This window comes from Rousettus aegyptiacus, unplaced genomic scaffold, assembly GCF_014176215.1.
Source record: "Rousettus aegyptiacus isolate mRouAeg1 unplaced genomic scaffold, mRouAeg1.p scaffold_m13_p_2, whole genome shotgun sequence".
NCBI classification, from domain to species: Eukaryota; Metazoa; Chordata; class Mammalia; order Chiroptera; family Pteropodidae; genus Rousettus; species Rousettus aegyptiacus.
In genome coordinates this window covers 11,551,790-11,573,239 of record NW_023416295.1, presented here as the reverse complement: position 1 = coordinate 11,573,239, position 21,450 = coordinate 11,551,790, and the positions used below count along the sequence as shown (strand labels likewise).

The 21,450-nt window shown below is 39.7% G+C and overlaps 1 long non-coding RNA gene and 1 pseudogene across 1 annotated transcript; both read right to left on the bottom strand.

Annotated features, from left to right (window-relative positions):
• Nucleotides 1-5,948: 5,948 nt before the first annotated feature.
• LOC107516787 lies at nt 5,949-11,872 on the bottom strand. The gene is made up of 3 exons (XR_001598378.2): nt 11,576-11,872; nt 9,638-9,802; nt 5,949-7,165 (listed from the first exon to the last, which is right to left on the bottom strand). It is a non-coding gene; the product is annotated as an uncharacterized LOC107516787 (long non-coding RNA).
• Nucleotides 11,873-18,327: 6,455 nt separating this feature from the next.
• Nucleotides 18,328-18,443, bottom strand: LOC118614162 (annotated as a pseudogene).
• Nucleotides 18,444-21,450: the final 3,007 nt, after the last annotated feature.

Genomic DNA, 21,450 nt, shown 5'->3' with positions numbered 1-21,450 from the left:
GATTCAACATTTAGGGTTCTTATCAAACACAAACCATTTGCTTGTCATTAAATAGAACCCACATTGTAGTAAAAAAAAATTTTAAAATAGCTAATTCCAAACCTATATTTTTAAATAAGTATATGTAATAATAATAATGATAATGATGATGATAATAATAATAACAGTAATGATAATAATAATAATAATAATGATGAAGACAAAAAGGAAATTTATAATTATTTCTTAAGGAGATCCTTTTTGTTTCTCCTCAAGTTATCTATACCTGAAATCATGTGACTTTCATCTTCTCTTTGCCTTTTGTGCCATTTTATATTACCTTTTATATTAAGTATGTACTACTTTTATAGTTAGAAACAAAATAGTAAATGAAGTTAATAAAAATATTTAGAGGTTGAGAAAAGAAAACACATTGTCTTTGTTAACCTTTTTCTATGTATTCTATGTAATATTTTAAAGTTATATTGCATTTTATATTGTATTATATAAACTTGCAAAAAGTACACAGACTTAGAGAATATCACAGGCACTCATTAATTCTGCAGTACTTAAGCAGCCGTCATCAGTTTGCCACACCCTCTCTCTCTCTCTCTCTCTCTCTCTCACACACACACACACACACATGCACGCGCACCCAATTTTAAAGCAAATTCCAGCCATCATGTTATTTTAGTCCTAAATACTGTAGCGTGAATCCCCCCCCAAAAAAGTGTACATATTCTTACCTAACTACATTGCATGGTCACACATAATAAAACTAACAATAGTTCTCAATGCCATCTAATATTCAGGCCATAACTGAATTTCCTCGATTTGCTAAAAAACACTTTTTTAAAAATTGGTTTGTACCTATCAATATCCAAACACAGGCCAGTCACTGTATTTATCTGTTTACTATCTTATATCAGCCTTAACTCTTTAACTGTGACACTTTCTCCTCACTTCTGGTTGTCGAGGGCCACTGGTTTCTTGAAGAAACTTGGTTAAATGTCCTGTAGAATTGCCTATATTGTAAATTTGGCTGAACACATATTTTTAAAAAGAAAAGGAAAAAAAAAAAGGCCGCAATTGTGACTCTATAATATTGGCCTGCCTAAATATCCTCAGAACATGATGCTCCCGCCAATGACTGCTGTGAGCAAAAATGATACTGAGATTTTTTTTTTTTTGGAAAAATGTTGATTTAATGAACAGCACACTAAATGGATATAATAAATTTCATTCCCTTTGCTGAATAAGTGTTATTTGGGATGAAAAAGAAATTAAATCTATGGGAAATTTGGCCTTTTAAAGCACTTTTGAAATGGTGCTTTAAGGATTGTAACTAAGAAAAATATTCTCCACAGTGTTCCTTGTAAGTGAATAATATTGTATGAATAGAAAACTAGCTATAGACAAGTCAGCAAAGAATAACAGCGGTCTATGAAATTTGAGAATATGCATTCTCTGACTCTAATTTCATGTATGTGATATGGTTGGATTGCCAGAAAAAGGCACAGGACACCCAGCTAAATTTAAATTTCAGATAAAGAAAGAATACGTTTTCTAGCACTAGTACTTCCCATGCATTTTGTGGGACATACTTAATACTCAAAAGTATTTGTTGTTTATCTACAGTTCACATTTAACTGGGCATCCTGTGTTTTGACCTGCTAAATCTGGCAACCGGTGAACAAACTCTTTACTGCCGTAGGATATGGAAGACTCGAGGAGGAGCTATAATGCTGAGGAAGAGCATCGTAAGAGGACACTTATCCTGTTGCCCACACTTCTGAAACGTGGGAACAGCCATCAGGTCTGTGGTGCTCTCCAGCTGGTTGTTTAGGAAGCCTGGTTTCCTATTTCTGGGTGTACGTTCTTCCCCCCCTGAGATTCTGTGGGGGACCTGCCAAATCTGAGTGGAATGTGAGCATATTCTTGCTCTGCCCTTTTTCTCTGAGAAATGGGAGACATGGAAGCCAGAATCACCAAAGACTCTGGAATAAAAATGGGAACCAGGATCCCACTGCAAGTTCCGTTCCTCAAGGGCCTCTCTCTAAACACGAAGCACATAATAAGACAAAACAAATTACCAAATACAAGACTGGAGTCAAAGAGGGAAATAAGAGAAGTAGAAAAATTATATCCAAAGACCCTGGCTTAAAACGTCCCATCGGTGAACTATAAAACTTAACTTTGAATTTCCTAGCAACCAATGGGAAGGAGAAATTCACTGGGTTACAAAAATTTTGTTGGTACATTAGCAGTAGAAAGTCTCTTAATTCTTGTAGAAGCAAATGGTTTACCAGCCTTTAGTTCTGAAGGAAATTAGTCCTGGGGATCAAGTATATTAAAGATACATAAGAATGATATAGTAGCAACTATTTCTTCAATGCAGAACAAAGACAAAACTCCCCCTTGCAAAGGAATTTTAAAACCTCTGCTGCATGTAGGCGTTGGGCTGTTTTAATGGCCGTTTTGTACAGTTTATGTTCTATCTACCCTTAAATATGCAAAAGTTTTGCTTCAAATTTTTTCCAAACACAATCTCCCTGGGACAGGGTTAGGTACCCCACGGCTATTTGTATTCCACATTCCCATTCTAGGCTTTTCTGTGACCCCTCTTTATAGAAGTGCACGTCAATTTCGTCCTTAATCCATGTTTGACCAATGTATTTGAATATGAACTTCCAGGTTTTTAATTTGGCAACCTTGGACTTTACTTTCGCTGCCCTTTCTCACTGCTTCTGGGCTCGGAGTTCATTATGTGACTTTCTTTGACTAAAGGGACAAGAGTTAACGTGACAAAGCAGAGAGTCGAATGGTGTGTGCATATTTCTGCTTGCACTCTTGAGCTAGCTAGCCTGTTGTAGGACAGTGAGAGCCGTGGACAGGGAGGCCCTCCTGGACCAGCCGGCCCCTTAGCCAACCAGTTAGCTGATCACAGATACATGACCCTGAGCAAGCCCAGCTCAAATCAGCAGGACCATGGGGCCAACTCACAGACAAGAGAAGTAATAAATGGTTGTTGTTTTAAACCATTAGGTTTGGGGATAGTTTAAGACACAAACAATAGTTGACTGATAGCGTGGGGACAATGAATTGCACACCTAAATTTATAGAGGACCATCCTATTTCTGCACAAAAGTGAGCCTCATGAACTTACAAGTTGCATGAGAGCATTTTATTTTTCCAGAAAATATATAATTCTGAATCTTCTGACATTCAAATGAGTGCCCTTAAACCCTCAAATTCTACCCCTTTAAAGATGATAGTCATTGACCTGACAAATTCTAAGCAAAACCTTAATATGACTCCTCAGTCATCAGATATCAGGAAAATTATTTCAAGGACAATGGAGTTTGTATCTGGGTCAGGGGATTCTGGTATCTTTTAAAAAATACAGATTGATACTATTATTTTTTGAACCATGAAATTGGTAGCTCTTCGCTGATATTTTTGATCTAGTATTTAAAGCTGACTTCACTATTTCAATTCAAGCGTGAATACTTCTATGATTAAAAAAAGAGAAAGACTCTGGAGGGGGAAGGGGAAACCACAGAAAATTTAATGCCGTTCAAAAAAGTAGAGTAAGCCAGAGAAAACGTGGAGATGAGAGCGAAGAGTGAGTTGGGGTTCCTTGGGACCCGCACCTGGTAGTGAGGACGAAGGAGTCGTTAGGGCCAAGATCAGAGAACCACTCCAGCAAACACATGGCGGGGAATTAAATTATCCTTTAAATGAAAAATAAAATATTCCTGGAGTCAATTAGAGCTGGACCAAGTCCTGACTCTTGTAATTGAATATGGGAAATGATTTGGGGCTGCAGTTTGTATCAATGGAGAAACAGAACATGCTCTTTTCTTTAAAATGAGTTCTTTAGCATTTAATTCAAATACGTACAGTGCTTTGCAGTCTTGATATAGCAGGAAATGTCAAAGGAAATGTCTTAAGGCCAGGAAATGTCAAAAAAAATGTCTTTTAATAATACATTTTCCTAGTTAAAACTTATAGGAACATCCATTTTTGTATTACTGTCTACAAGATTATGTCCTGTATTTCTCTGGTTTAGAGCTTAAAAGTGAATTATTTTCTAGGCCACTAACAGTGAGATGAGACAGTCTGTCAAATCATTTGATTACCAACAAATCATTGATGTTAAAAGACTTTTGATCTAATTGTGGCAAGTATTCATGAAAAGATTTGGGGGCCTGGGTACAGTCATTATCTTCGTACTGCTGAAGTTCATCTATATCTGAGGTAGGGCATTTATCTACCTGAGGGTGTCTATGTCTAAAATAGAAACACCTTCTTGGCCGAGGTCATAGCTTGCTGGGGATAGACCCGATTCCTAGAAGTCACTTTTGGTTTTGGGGTGTCCTTCTGCCAAGGTTTATTGCACCCAAACAGAGCATCGTAGGCCTGGGAGGCATCGTGTGATTCTCATCAACTTGACACGTGCCTAAGAGGAGCTATGTTATATACAATCGCAAACCATTTTCCTTTATTGAAAATGACCTTCTGCTCAAGCCAGAACTGTGTCAATGTAACCTTGATACCAGTGGCTTTGCAATAGAGGCCAGTGTGGTAACTGAGAGTGGGCAGGGCAGACAGAGAGAATCCCAACCAAATACAGAAGGGGTGCAAAATGTCCAGGGAATTTAGGGAGAAGCCAAATGAAAGCAGAAGTAATTGAAAGTGAAGCATTCACCAACAAGAAATAATCCAAGTAAAACACCAATCACATAAACATATTGGAAAGCATGCTTTCGAAGACCAGGAATTTGTCTTCCGATTCTAACGTCTTTCTTATGCTATCATCTGTTTCTATTGATTTCATTATCATTGGCTCAACTTATAAATGCAATTTAAAAAAGGGGGGGAGAAACAAAGAAAAGCAAATTATCGAGGTGAGCTTGGAAAAGCAAAAGGTTGTATCAAGATGACATTTAGAACACTGACTCGAGTTTTCTTTTGAATCGAGCAGTTAAGATCACAGAACAATATGGGAAATGGGCCAAATTACATGGTACATTAAAATAAACTAGAGTTATTTCCTCAACCCCCAAAAGTAGACAATGCCACGGACCACTGCCTTTCCATAAGAGGGAGAAATCCTTTCCATCTTTTGGACAAGTTCTATTCTAGTCCTTAGAAAGTATATTTGGATTTCTTTATTTTATTTTCATTGTGCTTCTCTCCCTTGTTAACATGCTTTGTATGAAATGAGGCCTAAGCCTCTTCCCTTTGGCGGGTAAGATGTCGGTAAGATTTCCAAAACTCCTAGAGGAGTTTTGGAGCATATTCTAAAAGTTTCTTTGGGAGAATGTTGAATTTCTTTTCCCTATGGTGAGAAGCAGCCTCATAGTTCCTACCAGTCTTAGACAATTCGGTTTATTTATGTCAACTTGTTTTATAAACATGAATCATTTCAAATTAATTTAACATCTTTTATTTAGATGGGCTTTTGAGGCCCATAATAATAACTGAAAGATAGCCAACTGATACAAGATCCAGCTTCTAAAAATAGTGTTCAAAATTTGAGTTTTCTTGCTTGCTTCTCTATGACAGAACTTGGGGATGTTTCTTTCTGCAGAAATGTTTTAGGAATTATTTTAAAGCTGCATTAAAATCATTCAGGCTAAGGTCAACACTAAAAGTGTACAGGACTTCTTAGTTTGCCTGGTTCTACGATCAGCCTCATAGGGTTTTAGGACGTATTCATTTCTACAATAGTACAGTTCATATCCTACTCAGTTAAACCAAAGATGGCAGGAGACTAGTATTTCATCAATACCTGAAAAGTATGTGTTCTTTTAATTAAATAAATGAATAAATAAACATTTTTGCTCATTAAATAAAAATAATAGAATATTAACTAGACAGCTTTTTATACAGAATGTAAACATATCTTACACATCGAACTATGGAAAAAGAAATAAAAGGGCTTTTAAATAACGCAAGGCATATTACTATATCATTGAAATTGAGAACTTTAGTCTACAGATTTTTATGACAGAGAATGTAATGTATCTGTCCTAGTAAAAGCTGAGAGTGTTTCTCTGCCTTCAAAGTTGTATTAACATCCTGTTTTTGTTTTTTTAAACACCATTACAACTTGGTGCCTCTCCAGTTCTGAAAAATGGCTCTGCCCCCTGGGATTGCGCACTGCTCTGCTCTGCACTCAGAGTCATCCTTCCTTTCCCCTGAAGGGTAACACATGCTTGTAGCTCAGAAGTTTTGTCAGCCTGTAGATTTTGAGGAGTGTGATAACCTTCTTTCATTTTGTCCCCTTTCTGTCACTTTCAATCCACGCTGATAATGTTTCTGATGGTGTGACATTCTCAACAACACCGTCGGTCTCTTTCATTTGTCACAGAGGTTCACTCTGTTAGATAAGAAGTTCCGCCAACATCCTTCCTGGATAATCTCAAGTCTATTCTTGGCTTCTGGTGAAGGGATGTCTGAGTCACATGCCTGGTATCTTTAAAGAGCCCTCTGTGCGACTGAATATGCAGAACTTCTGATATTTCCCAGGGACTAGCCAAAGTTTGTGTATTGTGCTCAAATTGCCAATGAAGAAGTTGAACTTGGAGATGCTATTAATTTACCTAAATCTCTCTCAATTCACGGTAGCCACACTATGGTCCTTGCTATTCTTCTAAAACTAGGGTCTTACACATCTCAAGCTCATTGCTGTCTCCTTTGCCTGCAATGCTTCTTCTCCAGGTGTCCATTGAACCGAAGAGTTTCCTGGGATATGGACTCTTAGCGTTAAAACTGGGAAAGGCCAGGCAAACTGGAGAAAAAAAAAGTTACTAACCCAGCTAGAATACATGCTCTACAAAGGTAGGAGTTTGGGTTGCCTAGTGGCATTTCTATACCCCTAGAAGAGGGCTCGGCGTATGGTAGAGACTCATTAAATGCTTGTCGCGTGGATAAATGCACCCTCTGCAGCATCCATTCTTGCGATGGGACACAGCGGGGGACACAGAGGCAGCATCCGGTGTCAGAGTCAAGGGCGCTGGAAGCACAAGATGCACTGTGCAGAGTCTAGTGGTGGCGTGAAGGTTCATTTTACATGTCGGCTTGACTTGGCTAAGGGATGCCAGAAAGCTGATGAAATATTATTCCTGGTCGTGCCTGCAAGGGTGTTTCTAGAAGGGATTAGCATTTGGATCACAAACTGAAATACAAAAGGGGAGGGGGTAAAACAGCGCAGAGACTTGAAATCTATGTGACAATATTATATAGTTTAACATATGTGAAATTGGGTTCCCAGAATTAGGGGACGGACAGAATGAGGAAAAAAATAAAAGGTAGACAGACAGACATGTCAGGAACATTCCAAAATAATAGGTAATATCAATTCACAGATCCTAAACTCAACTAACCCAAAGCAGGGTAAATACAAAGCAATCCACACATAAGCACATCATAATTAAACCAAAGATGAAGGCGAACCTTAAAGGCAGCCAGAGAAAAAGACACATTGCATTCGGTGGCCACAATAAAATATAATAGCTGACATCACCGGAAACAATAGAGGCCAGAAGACAATAACATGACATCTTTAAAGTGCTGAAAGGTAGTTCCCAGTTCTTATCTCGACTGCCAAAATAGTGCTATTATCTACAGACACTCAGTATCACCAATGTTATCCTGAGGCAGGTAGAGCTGGAGTAAATCAAGAGATAGGAGGAGCTCTCCGAGGTAGAAAGAAATTAAGGGCTTGAATGTCGCTCACCATATTTGGTGAGAGGGGAAAACCAATAAAGGAAATAGAGAAGGTAAGTATGGACATGACTGGATTGCAGCATTTTGGGAAAGAGATGCTATTGTCTTGTGTGGCTGGGTAATTCTTGACTACGTGAGACCATAATGCACTGCGGGATGTGACGCATCCTTTAGCTTCCAGCATAAGTGCTGATGGCTCTCCTCAGTCAGGCATTGTAACCACCGAAGTGACGCCCATGGCTTCTCATGCTTTCAAATGTTCCTGAAGTCACTATGCCACTGGGTATGGCAAGGTTTCCCAACCTTGGAGATCCTGACATTTTGAGTCGGGGAGATAAATTTCTGCCTCAGTCTCTACACCCAAATAAATTCCTGATGGAGTAATATTAAACTTTAAAATAAAAATAATAAAAGTATTGGAAGAAAATGTGGATGGGTTTTTAAGAACGAATGTGAGCACAAAGAAGAGCTTGTAAAGTGTCAACATAAGAAACAGCCAAACATGTAGAGGATTTTTATGAGTTTATTCAAGCCAAACTGATGACGGTTGCTGGGAAGCAAAATCTCAAGAGGCTGAGAAAACGCTCTAGAGAATGACAGTTTTTCCGCTTATTTTATGCATTAGAATAAAAGGAGGAGACATAAGGAGGGTTACGTGAAATCCATTGGTGGTAGATTGAGGGGGCAAGAGGATGAGAAGTGGGGAAAATGTCTAGGATTAGGTAAAAACACAAAATAGAGAAACTCGTCCTTGTTGTACATTGGGGGACAAGTTAGTTAATAGTTAACATTTACAGCACATAAAGATCGTGTGCAAGGGAACGAGATAAGAATGAGGGAAAGGTTATTCTCACATTTTAAAGGTACATGATCTTTTAGATGCAAAAAGATAATAGACAGGTTCACTCAAGGTAAAGAGTAGCCTTTTCCAAGGAAGCGATATGCCAAGGGCGTGACTACCTGCCATGACCCTCTTTCAGTTAAGAATGTTTACGCTCACGCCCTCCAAGGTGGTTACTTTCTGAGTTCGTAGGGCCCACCGTGCAGGCCTGCCCTGAGCTTGTCAGGTTTAGTGTGTGGCCCTCTTTTCATCCACGAAAGCATGTTACAAGTTTTAAATTAATGCCATGAAGGAACAAAATTGCTAAACGTGACTATATAAAAATGTAAAATTCTGAGTGGCAAAAACGACATCATCAAGATAAAAAGGTAAATGACAACTAGAAAAATATTGCCACACGTATTATGGACAAAGAGCATTTTGTGTACTAGGAATCCACAAGCAGATAAGGAAAAATATATATGGGAAAAAATGGAAACATGAAGAAAGGAAGATGATGAGGCAAGTTCATAGCAAAGGAGACACAACAGCACAATAAACCTTTATAATTATAAAGAAGCAGATTAAAGTAATGAGCTACCATTTGCCCACCAAATAGGCAAATATTAAAATAATAATCATGCTCAAAACCAGCAATTGAGTAGGAAATGATTTCATATCCTCTGAAAGGGCCTTGAAATTGGTAACATCTCTTGGCAGGATCATTTTGGAATATCTTTTAATACTAGCAATGCACGGACCTTGCACCCGCAGGGTCCACTTCCAGGAGCTTATCTAGGAGACGTACAGAATCTCTGCCCCGAGGTGCACTGCAGCCCTGTTTCTGAAAGCAAACACTGGGAACAACTGTAAGCGTCTGGCGGTTGTGAGCTAATTGTATGAATTGTGAGAGTTTCTTCCCTATGTGCATTAATTACTAAGAAAAACACTAGCTTTAAAAAACAGGTTATTATTCACTGTGTGGTACATCTGGAACTAATATAATATTGTATGTTAATGCAATTGAAAAAGAAAGAAAAAAAATACAAAAATAACCCCCCCCAAAACAAACAAACAAACAAAAAACCCCCAAGTTATTACCTTTACAAAAGAGCAAGTTCAAGTACTCAGGCGAATCTGTCCTTGGTGAAGCCAGAAGCTGCAGACAGGGATACGCTGCAGGAATGCGAGGGTTCGGAAGCCCAGCCACCAGAGCCAGAAGTGCCGTTAAAGCAAAATGGTCTTTAAAGGGTGTATGTGAACCAGCTGCAAAACCGAATCGATATGGACACTCATTCCTCTCCTCGTGCCCAGGCCTAGGCAGGAAGGCAGGGCTGAGCACAGATATTGCTAGCAGATAGCAAGGCCTAGGCAACGCCTCCCAATGCTTATGCTCAGCTATTTTAATAAACAAGTCCCCTTTTCACAAAACTCTTTTAAAAAGCACACTACCATTACTTTTATACCCCATCTTCAGTAATCACAGGCGATTGAAAAGCCAGAGCAAAATTTCTCTGGTTAATTATGCTAGTGTGAAACTGGTTATCATGCTTCAAGTCAAATTTACATCAGAACAATTAATTACTGAATTAATTTGCCTAATATGAATAAGCTCAAGTGTCGTATTCCATATCGTCAAATTATAGTTTGGAAAAAATTATGGTTTCCATAAAAACATTTCCCAAGAATGAAATTGGTGAACAAAAAGCTAAATATTTGGGAAAAAATATGTCTTCAAAGAACTTTAAAATGGTTGGAGCATCTGAGAATCTTGTGTAAATTGTATTAAAACTCAGTGTTACAGTTTCTATAAAATAGAGACAGATTGCAACACCTTATTTGAAAACTGTTACACATTCCTTTATATATATATATATATATAATATATATATATATATCACTTTTACTTTTTAAACAAGAGCTACTCTCTTGCCTAGATTTAGTTAAGGTATTGATTAATATTTAGTTCAATAGTTCTTAGAAGTTTGCTACGAATTAAAACATTTTCTCCTTTTTAAAAGCACAAATCAATATGTGCTTTCTTAGGACTTGCTATTGCTGTTTTTGTGATTCACCTAATGCATTTATGGTAAGGAGTAAATTACGTTAAGAAAAAAAGAAGCTTTTCATTTTGCAATGAAAGCAGTTCTCACCATAGTTATTATTGGCATGCCTGTGTCCTTACCCCGATCTCCGTCACACACATACATCATTCTGGTAAACCCCGGGCCCTACCCAAATAGGTGCTCAATAAATATTTGTTGAATTAAAGATAAAATGCCCATTCCAACTGTGAGAGACACCATCTGTTGCCCGCTCAATATTCATTAAGAAAACGTTGATTTGTTTAGGTGATGACAAGGATCTCTACCCCAAAGCAAGGGGATGAATTGTGATTGATCTAAACCAGTTAAAGTGATCTCATTCCCCATGGCCAATATTGCTTTATGGGTGGCCATGTGATCCAGTAATAGCCACGGAGATGTGAGTTTTCCGAGTGGGGCTTTCAGAAGATATTTTGCTTCTACAAGACAAAAGATCTGACTCGACTGACGGATCTTTGCCTATCCCTTTCGTCTTGACTAGAAAGCATGAGATGCCTGGAAGTACAGCAGCTGTCCTGCAATCATGACACGTGAGGACAAAAAGATAATAAATTAAAAATGGCAAAGATTCAGAAAGAAAAGATTTATGCCAACATCACTGAGTAGCCACATTAAAACTCTGAGAAAAAAATTGCTTGCGCTACTCAGTATTCAATATTCAGTACTAGTGGTGAGCATTCCGCTTCTTGTAGTCAAAAGGATTCCTTACTGACATCACTCTTGAATGTCCATAATTAAAGAAAATACAAGTGCTTTACCATAGGAAAGGACATTTCTGCCTCTTTCTACTTCCTCAATGTCTAGGTTCCATTAGCTGTTGACTTTTCTGACTTTCCACAATATGTCTTACCCCAAATCTGTGTTACTTTTCTATTACTGCATAAAAATTGCCACAAACTTAACAATTTAAAACAGCACTGATTTTTTATCTCACCTTTTCAGTGGGCCAGGAGTGCATGGCTGAGCTGAGTTCTCTGCTTCAGGTTTCGCAAGGTTGAAAATCGAGTCTTTGACAGGGCTGCATTCCTTTCTCGACCTCAGGGTCCTCCTTCAAGCTCACGTGGTTGGAGCAGAATTTAGTTCCTTGTACATTCCGGATGGCCCATTTCCAGGTTGGTCATTAGCCAAGGGCTGCCTTCAGCTCCCAGGGGCCACCCACATTCCTTGCCTCATTCATCTTCAAGTCAGCTTTGAAACCTTCTGACACATCAAATACCTCTTGCGCTTCAAATCCCGACTTCCTCTGTCTCTCTACACTTTAGAACCTGATTTAAAGAGTTCATGTGCTTAGGTCAGACCCACCAGGATAATCTCCCTATTTTACAATCGACTGACTTTTGACTTTCACTACATCTATACCTAGCTTAGCATTTGACTGAATATAGTCCTGCATCGCATAATGACATTTTGGTTAATGACAGACCACATATGTGATGGTGGTCCCATAAAATTATAAGGAAGCTGAAAAAGTCCTATCCCCTCACAACTTCATAGCTGTCATAAGGTCATATCGCAAAGCACTACTCACATCTGTGATGATGCTGGTGTATAAACAAACTTACTGTACTGTCAGTCATGTAAAGGTATAGCACATATAACTATGTACAGCACATAATACTTGATAATAAATGACTGTCACTGGTTTATGTATTTACTTTTCATTGTTATTGTACAGTGTACTCTTTCTACTTATAAAAAAGTTTGCTATAAAACAGTATGCCATGTTATGACAGCTACAGCCCTTTGCATCTTGTGTTTACCGCACCACTTGATTGCGTCATTTGACCTTGTGCTTGATTTAATCTCGAGTTGTTGTGTATAGTCATGCCGTATAGGTTGTAACCTAGGAATGAAAAGCTATGTCATATAGCCTAGGTGTGTAGGAGGCTCTACCATCTAAGTTTGTGTAAGTATACTCTATGATGTTGGCACAACACAAAATTGCCTAACACATTACTCAGAACATATCCCCATTATTAAGCATCTTGATTGGCAAGTGTACATCAGGGGCTAGGAATCCCAGGGCCTCTGCGCTCTCAGAACTCTGCCCACCACACCTTTTTGAGGGCAGAGACTGGGACTCGTATATATATTTTTAACTTCCTGTCTTTCTTACCATAAAACCCTGGCGATGTTTTTGCTCTGCTGTCATAAGTTCTGTTCATATTTGTGTATCCCAGTGATTTCAGATTATGTCGAAAGCTTCATAAGGCACAGGTATGTTTATGGGCCATCTTTGAAGAGGATTAGCCAATAATTTACCCCCACTAGATATGAATTAGCAAGTCCAGGGTAAAGCTAGGAACTTGCATTTTTGAACAGTACCATTTGAGGGTGGTGATGTGGGTGGTCCATAGACCACTGCAGAGAAACAATTCCTAGACTGGATGTGCCTTGAAGGGAGAGGCCATTCTTTCCTGGTCTGCTATAAGGCATTGAAGACACATTGAAGATGTCTATACATCTCCTGGCGTTTAGTGGGAATGCAATGAATGCTGATGCTTTCGTTCCTCTACTATCTAAGCATAATACCTGCTGAAAAGTGGGTACTAAATAAAAACTAACTAAATAAAAAATTAAAGTGTGTCAGTTGAGAATGTTTTTGATGGCAAGATGCAGAAAACCTGACTAGCAGTGTTTTTGTTTTTGTTTTTTAAAGCCAGGACTATTTTTTCCCTACAAATAATCTGTGTGTAGGTACACTGCTGCTGATACTTGTTCAGCGGCTAAATGAAATCAGGACACTGGGTTGGTATCTCTGGGGTTCTCTCTTTTTTTTAAGTTGTTTTTTTTTTTAAATCTCTATTGAAACATAATTTATCTACCATAAAGTTCACCCATTTGAAGTGTGCTTATTATATTCATGGTTTATAATACAGTCACAGATTCCTGCAACCATCACCATAATCTAATTTTGGGACATTTTCATCATCCCCAAAAGAAATACCATACCCTCATACCTAAACAAACCAACAGACAAACAAATAAATGATAAAAAGATTAAAAAAGAAACCCCACACCCATTAGGACGCGGTCCCCCACGCCCCCTCTCCTCCCTTGGTCCTAGGTAAGCACTGGTCTAGCCCTTTGTCTACACATTTTCCTATCCTGGATATTTCGTATAAATAGGATCCCATTGGCACATAAGTGACAATGATGACATTTATCTGAAAGAAAGACCAAGAGAGGTAATCCTTCAGATGAGCACATTGCCACAATGAATAAATTAGGGTCCAATTAGTAAGGGAATTAGCAGAGGGAAGAGATGTTGGGTGGGCATCTAGCATCCTTGCTACTGTGAATCAGTCTCCAGAGTCTAGTCAGCTGGCTGGGTTGAAGTTCTCATTTTGCTTTCAGCTCAGTTTAGATAGATAAAATACAAAAAAGGACAAACATAGCTTATGCCAGCCTCTCTGCTTTGTTATCTGTATTTTATTTCCACAGTATCCAAAGGTTTCATTAACCCTATTTCATAGCTGAGAAGGCTATGTCTCAGGATAATGAAGTGGATTCTTGCCCTGGTAATACAGCTTTAAGATAGCTTGACTCAAAAGCTAGTTGTCTTTATCCTGAAGTCTAGGAGCAATCAGGTAAATCTGGCCTTACGGTATTAAAACAAATGGTTCCTGTGACATTATATAGTGATATCTGTATAATATCATCTGTTCTACGTGATTATCGGATCTCACATCTCCATGACTTTTTCCTTCCACTGCTATGTTGATGATTTTGCGTACGTTCTTCAAACAGGAGAGCATTTCATCTGACAGCCAAGAGCCAGGATATAGTGGCGTCTTATCATGACTTTGGCCCAGTGCACTTTGTCACAGCTCTTTTGCGGAGTGTTCTTAGCTTCGTGTGATTGAAGCCCATTTGTTATCTAGAAGCCAAACACCGATGTGTTATTTTTAGCGACACGATCATGCTTCCTCCTCAGTCTGAAGAAGCTGATCTCTTCGCCAGCGATAAGACCTATTAGTTGCCCAGCTGCCATATAAGCTCAGCTCCTGTCATCAGACATGTTTTTCTTCCTTACGATCATTTTTAGAGGTGCTACCCTCTCCTGAAACAATATCAGTTTTACCAAATCATATACCATAAGTAGAGGACTTCCTTACATAATCGTTGTTAACCTAATTAAAGTTGGCACGAGAATTTTTTTCCTTTGCATTTTGAAATGGACATATTCAGACCCAAATCATCTATTTAAAAAAGTGGAACCTAATCCGCTTTAATGGTGTCATATGAATCAAACACAATTATTTGTATCAAAATAAAAAATACCCCAATAATATGACCATTTTCCAGTGGCACTGGCTTGCGAATATAATGAAATTTTTCTTCTTTAAAATATGTAGTCAGTACATGGAAACCTATCCTAGTTCATAATCTTAAGATAACAATACTGGTTTTACTTTTATGTTTTTTTTTTGTTTTTTTTTTTTAACCAAGACACGTAATTTAGTGACCGCGCTAGTGGTAAATATTTGTAAATTCATACGTAGCAAAATTTTATCAGTCTGACTTCATAATTAAATTTGCTAATCAGAAAAATACTTGGACTTGTCCAGAATAAAATAATTTGTCATTTCAATTTCATCCAGTCCTGACGGGGCCAACCTGCCGTCACCTCTTCCCTCCGTCTTTGACGCACCTCGACTTCGGCTCACGCCATTCTCCGTTGCTGCTTTCCTTTGTGCCCTGCCTTCTGTCCTTCGTCTGCTGCATCCTTTCCTGATTTCTGCTCGTCAGGGTCTTTCCCACCACGGACAGACCTTCTCCGATCCTACCTCCCCTGCACTGCTTTCTTCCATCCCTCAGTGGTAATTAATTTCTACCTCTCTTATTCCTCCACTGCCCCATCTTAAATTATAGTTTGGCTAGGACCAGACCTACCTATATCTTCCCACACGCTATTCACGAAGGATTTTTCAACTTTTTACCCTTGAAGCATTAAAAACAGAGCTTTTCATTTAGCTGATGCTGAACGATTCAGCACTGAATCGAATTCTGTTTGTTTGTTTTTTTTCTTTATTTGCTCTGACCGATAAGGATTCAGAATTCCATCAAAATTTTTTTTTTTTTTTTAGATCTTGGAGTTACAATGGCCTGTAAGCAACACTGGGCGAATGTGTTAATGTGTGCTTGGGAGATATAGTTTTCAGACCAGGAGCAGACTCACTAAATGAGCAGAGAGCCCTGCATCCTAGAGGGAGCTGGAAACCAGCTGGGGAGCAGAGCAGACCGTCTAAGCGTGCACCTCTCCAGAATGGACAAGTTTAATCCTGTCTTCCTCACTCTGTGCTAAGAGTTATTTAGCAGGCCAGCACAAGATAACTTCCCAATAACTTCACACGTGACTGCCAGAGAGGGGAGTTAAATGGGACTTCTCCCCCACCACATCTTAATGGAAGAAGAGTTGTCTTTTTTGTCCCAACGTCCATGATTGTTTAATAGTTATACCACTAGTGAATCAACAATGCTAGTTAGTAATGGATGAATTACTAATGTTATATTTTATAATGTTATATAAAATATGTTATATTTTATAGCGAGTAATTTAACCTTTCCAAATCTCAGTTTTCTCCTCAGTCAAATAGGGTATTGGTAACTTTTCTAAACTTTTCGTTTGCTGTGATGGTTAGAGGTAATGTTTGTAAAGTGGCAGCTTCCAACATCTGCTCTCCCAGCTCTTAGGCCATTGGACTCAGACTAGAGCTACACCACTGTCTGGGTCTCCAGCTTGCTGGCTCCCCCCTAGATAGTATGCGCCAGCCTCCGTAATCACATGAGCCAGTTCCTTATAAAAAATCTCACGATACACACACAGACACACACACGCGCGCGCACACACACACACCTATATATGTATATCTTTGTACGTATATTTTAACATCACTGGGAGATGTATATGCATATGTATATGTATTTATATATGTATGTGTATGTATATGTGCATATTTACATATAAATATAAATACACTGCTATTGGTTTTGTTTCCTTGGAGAATGCTGACTCTAGGAGTTGTATGAAGTAGAGACAGAGATTAGAAATTCATTGCCCTTTGAAAGAAGCGGGGATCATGGTTAGGAAATCCACCAGTGGTGCTAAGTAATCAGGAAGCAAAGGAATGACAGGATCGTGTGCTGAGTTACGGAAGGGAGCGATTCATAGCCAGCTGCCCAGACGCCGCGGGCCAAAGCCTCGTGTCTGTCACCTGCAGGAGCATCAACAACAGGCAGCCAGTGCCGCAGGAGCAAAATGGCTTCTGCTTTGCTCCCATTTTCAAACATCACACCAGCACCCTGTCAGTGGGGAATCCATACCAGGACCGTGCCACTAGGAATGAGTTTGGGAAATGCAGTGTTTAGGCCTCTAGCCCTGTGATGAAGGGAGAGCTTAGGAGTCCTGTTTTAAAAAATCAGGGAAAAGAAAAACTTATAGGATAAAATTCTGATGACTCGAGTAACAACAACCAAATTGTCCTCCATCCTCTCGCACAGCGAAGGCCCTCAATGTTAGCTGTGACGGCGCCGGCAGGTGAGGTGGGGACTCCGGCCTGTTCCTCTCTGAAGCGTCTGGGCACTCCAATTTGGTGGCAAAGCCACTTTTTCCTGGTAGTCCATGAGATGTGGGTGATGTTTACTATTCCCAGGTCAGTGACCCTGGCCCAGATTCAGCTACGCTATCCCCCGACACTGACCCCCAAGGTGAATGTTGACCAAGCACAGGAAAAGAAGTTGAAAAGATGAGCTGGGTTAGGGAGAAGATTTTGCATTCACTAAAACAAAGGGACAAGCTCCCAGTTCTTATGAATTAAAAGCTCACTTATTTAAAAGTAATCTGCAAAATTCCTAAAAAGAACTCTCCAGTACTCTTTCTAATGTTCAGCAAACCCGAAGATCGAGTTGGCTCTGCAGTGCTGTGCGCTCGGGCCAGTTACAGATGGGTCATTTTTGCCCATCGTAGACAGTATTCAGCGTCACAGATGCTTCGGCTGGAAAGTCCTTTACTAACCTGCCGTCGATAGTGAGGAACGCTGAGACCGGATGGGTCCCAGCACTCGCCCAGCGCCCACCACGCCGCACCCCTCCCTGCCCGTGGCGCTTCTCATCACAACAGGATGACTTACGAGGTCACCGAACTGGAAACTCAAAAGCCCCTAGACCACATGTTAAGTTTTTTTTTTTTTTTTTTTTGTCTAGCAGGTGAATTCGACAGGGGTATTATGATGAAGACGTGTAACACCTGGTGGCTCATAGCCTGTCTTGCTGTAATTACTCACGGTGATCTCTTTTATATAAACATCTGAAAAACCTGCCTCTCCCTGACCGATTAGATAAATTTTAAAAGAACAATAAATCCTTAAGTAACCACATGGGTGGGCTCAGGCAGTTAGTCTCTTTTTGTCCCCCAGGCATTCTATATTGTTTTACATGAACCACCAGTATAATTTTTTTTTTAATTACGAAAGTAACACATGTTTGTGAAAAATTCAAACAAAACTCAAATACCTAGAGTGAAATCTAAAAGTTCCTATTAGCACCTAGCCAGGTGGGAGCTACTATTAGCAACTGGGTATTTCCCCCCAGATCTTTTGCTGTTCTTACACACAGGCAGGCACACACACGCACGTGCACATGCACGCACACACACACATATTTTAATATCTTTTTTTTTCTTAATGCCTACAGCACCTGGTCTTCATAGGTGGTCTCCCATCCAAGTACTAACCAGGCCCGACCCTGCTTAGCTTTTGAGATCAGACACTAGGCTTGTTCAGGGTGGCATGGCCATAGACCATGGACTGTGGCTCCACTGGGGAGTGAACCCAGGACCCTCTGCGTGTAAAGCAGACGTGCTAACTGCCACACTATGAAACCATGTCCGTATTTTAATATCTTAAACATAAATGGCAAGATGCTATACCTATTGCTCTATATTTTTCTGGGAGTTCTTTGCATATTAGACAATGAATGTTGGAGATGAATGTCTGAAATTCTCCCACCAACTTTTAGCTTGTAGATTATTTATGAATTTGAACATATGCATGAAGCATAACTAAAAATGCTTTACTCAGATTTGGAAGCTCATCCAGAGGTAGATGAGGTTCTAAAATTTTGATAACTGACATAGAGCTGGGTACAGCCCTACTCAGCTCTATGGAATGGACATAGTCTTGGAGAGTATATGTTAATGGAATTTCTAAATTGAATCATAAAAATGTGCAGAAAACATCATTGGGAAGGACTCTACGGTGAATGATATTAATAAGAAACATTCTTTAGGCATAAAAAAGTGACCGACCCTAATAGACCACTAGCGAGCTGATACATTTTCTTTGTCTTAGGCTGGAGCACCTTGTATGTGAGCTTGACCAACCCCAGTGCAAACTCCATGGAAGAAATTGTTCCCTTTTCTTATTAGATGTTTTGACATTTTATCAAAGCATAAGCCAAAGAGAAAGGACTGACTTTTAAACGTTGGTTGGCATAAGAGATCTCTCCCTTCCCCCAAGCTCTTTAGTTATGTACAGCTTACTAAACTCTGAAATGTCCCTTATAAAGTGGTCGAAGTCCATTAAAATTCATTAGACCAAACTATTCGATCTCATATAATTTGATTCAACTGGATTCAAACCAAGAAGTCCTGGCTGAAAGCAAACTCTTAACCAATATTCATGGTTGTGAGCCATGCAAACTGGACCATTCCTTGAATGTTTGCTGCAGGGGAAATCCAAGACTCTTAGTCTTTCTTCTTATTACTTTCCCTCTTTCCATGCCCCTGTTTGCTGGAATATCACCTGCAACTGTTTTATTTGAAGCAAGGTCTTAAGCTGAAATTGTTCTCAGCATGAAAAGTTTTTTTCCTCCCCTCAAGAACAGAATTTCATTATTATGTTTCATGATTTATTGAAAATGTCCAGATAGAAAAAAATGTTTTTTTCATTAGGGAGAAGAACGGGGTTGTACCTGAACACACAAGTTGAGTTCTATGCTTTACATTTCAAAATTTCAGTGGGCTGGATAGTCCACAGACCGTAAGTCTCTGATCGATTTATCAACAAATGTTATGTCTCTAATCTGTTAAGGCTATGAATCCTCAGCTACTTTGCATAACATACATATAAAGATATAAATTAGCTTTAAAAAAATCCTTCCAGTAACCAAATTCACATGCAGTACTTTCTAAATCCTGAAAGGTTTGTGTGCCCAAAGTTTGCTTGGGTTGAAGAATAAATTACCCACATAAAATGACTAGATTTCCGGCAATTCCCAAGAAGCAATTCGATTAATCATGGGATGAAATATTGTAAATAGTTTCACTGAGTTCTGGAATCTCTTCGGAAAGCTAGACTCTGCAGTCCCTTCCAACACTCCAAGGAACTGGGGTGGGTTGGAAGTGGTGGTTTCCATGACAACAAGAAGCTGCCAACAGCCAGAGATGGGTGGGGATTTGATGATCCGGCCCACAACATAAAGGTGGGAAGCTGCTCAGGTGTGAATTCTAGACCTTCAATGTTCATGTCCTGTCTGCTAGTTCCTGACTTTCTGAGCTCAGCCTCTTCAGTCCACAAGTAACAGAAATGGGGACTGGGGACCACGCATTCGGAGGCGGCTTGCGAACCCGGGGCAGGGAGACTCTCACGTGACAGGAACCAGGCAGTCTCCCGGGGGTCTTTCATCTGCTTTCCCTGACTTCCCTGTATGTCTGCTTTCTCTCTCCCTTGCTAACATATGGCAGAGTTGCCTGCATCGCAGTGAGATCTTCGGTCTTTTAATTTTCTTCTCTTTAGTTTAACAGACTGGGGGCTTTGAATCCAAATTCCTAAAGAGAAAATATTTGATGAGTCCAAATTTGGTCAAGTGTCGAGTCCCGGGCCAATTAGCCTTGGCCGGGGTTGGGGGAAGAAGGGGGAAAGGCTCAAATATGGCTGCCAATATCCTCTTCCATTCGTTTTTCATCTCGTTGGGCAGTCAGTGGGTGGAGGGGGAAGGAAATTCTCCCATAAGACACGGCAAAAGTATCTAATACATTTTGTAACTGGGGAAAATCACCTCATAGCTCAGGCCACAGTTTTTCTCCTTTATAAAAACTTCTCAGGCTTGTTGTAGAATTTAATGAACCAGTTTGAAAATGAGTTGCTAGCTCTATGAGCATTGACAAATGTGAGATTTTACTCAGTCTACAACAACGTTCATGGACTCAGGATTTAACGAGCACTTACTACACACCGGGGGTAGTTCTCAATACCAAAGTTAAGAGTAAAGATAAATTCTGGAAATAAAATGTATTTTCGTAATAAAGAGAACAAGCACTGGGGTCAGACAGACCTGGGTTAAGTCATCCTCATGCCAGCTATCAGTTGTGTAGCTTTGGGCAAGTTTCTGTCTCTGAGCCTTAGTTTTCTCATCTGTAAAGTGGGATATTACTTCCTACTATGGCGTATGTGGCCCTAATTGGCCTAGCCTCTGCCCGCCTCTCCCAAGTCGACGTCTGTCCTCAAGTGTCTCCATCATGTTAGCCTCCTGGTGCCTCCTCCAACACTCTGACCTTGGGCCTGCCTCAAGGTCTTCACAACTGTGATTTCCTCTCTCTGGAATGCTCCTTCTCCTGATCTCAACCAGGCAGGCTCCTTGTTTTCTTTAGGTCTCTACACAAATATCCTCTTCTCAGACATAACCATAACCATGCTACCTAAAAATGTCTCCCCCCTACCCCACCACCCACCATGTCCCTCTCTCTCCAGAGCACTTATCATTCCCTAAAAGCACACCTTTATTTGATTTTCGATTAGCAGTCTCCCT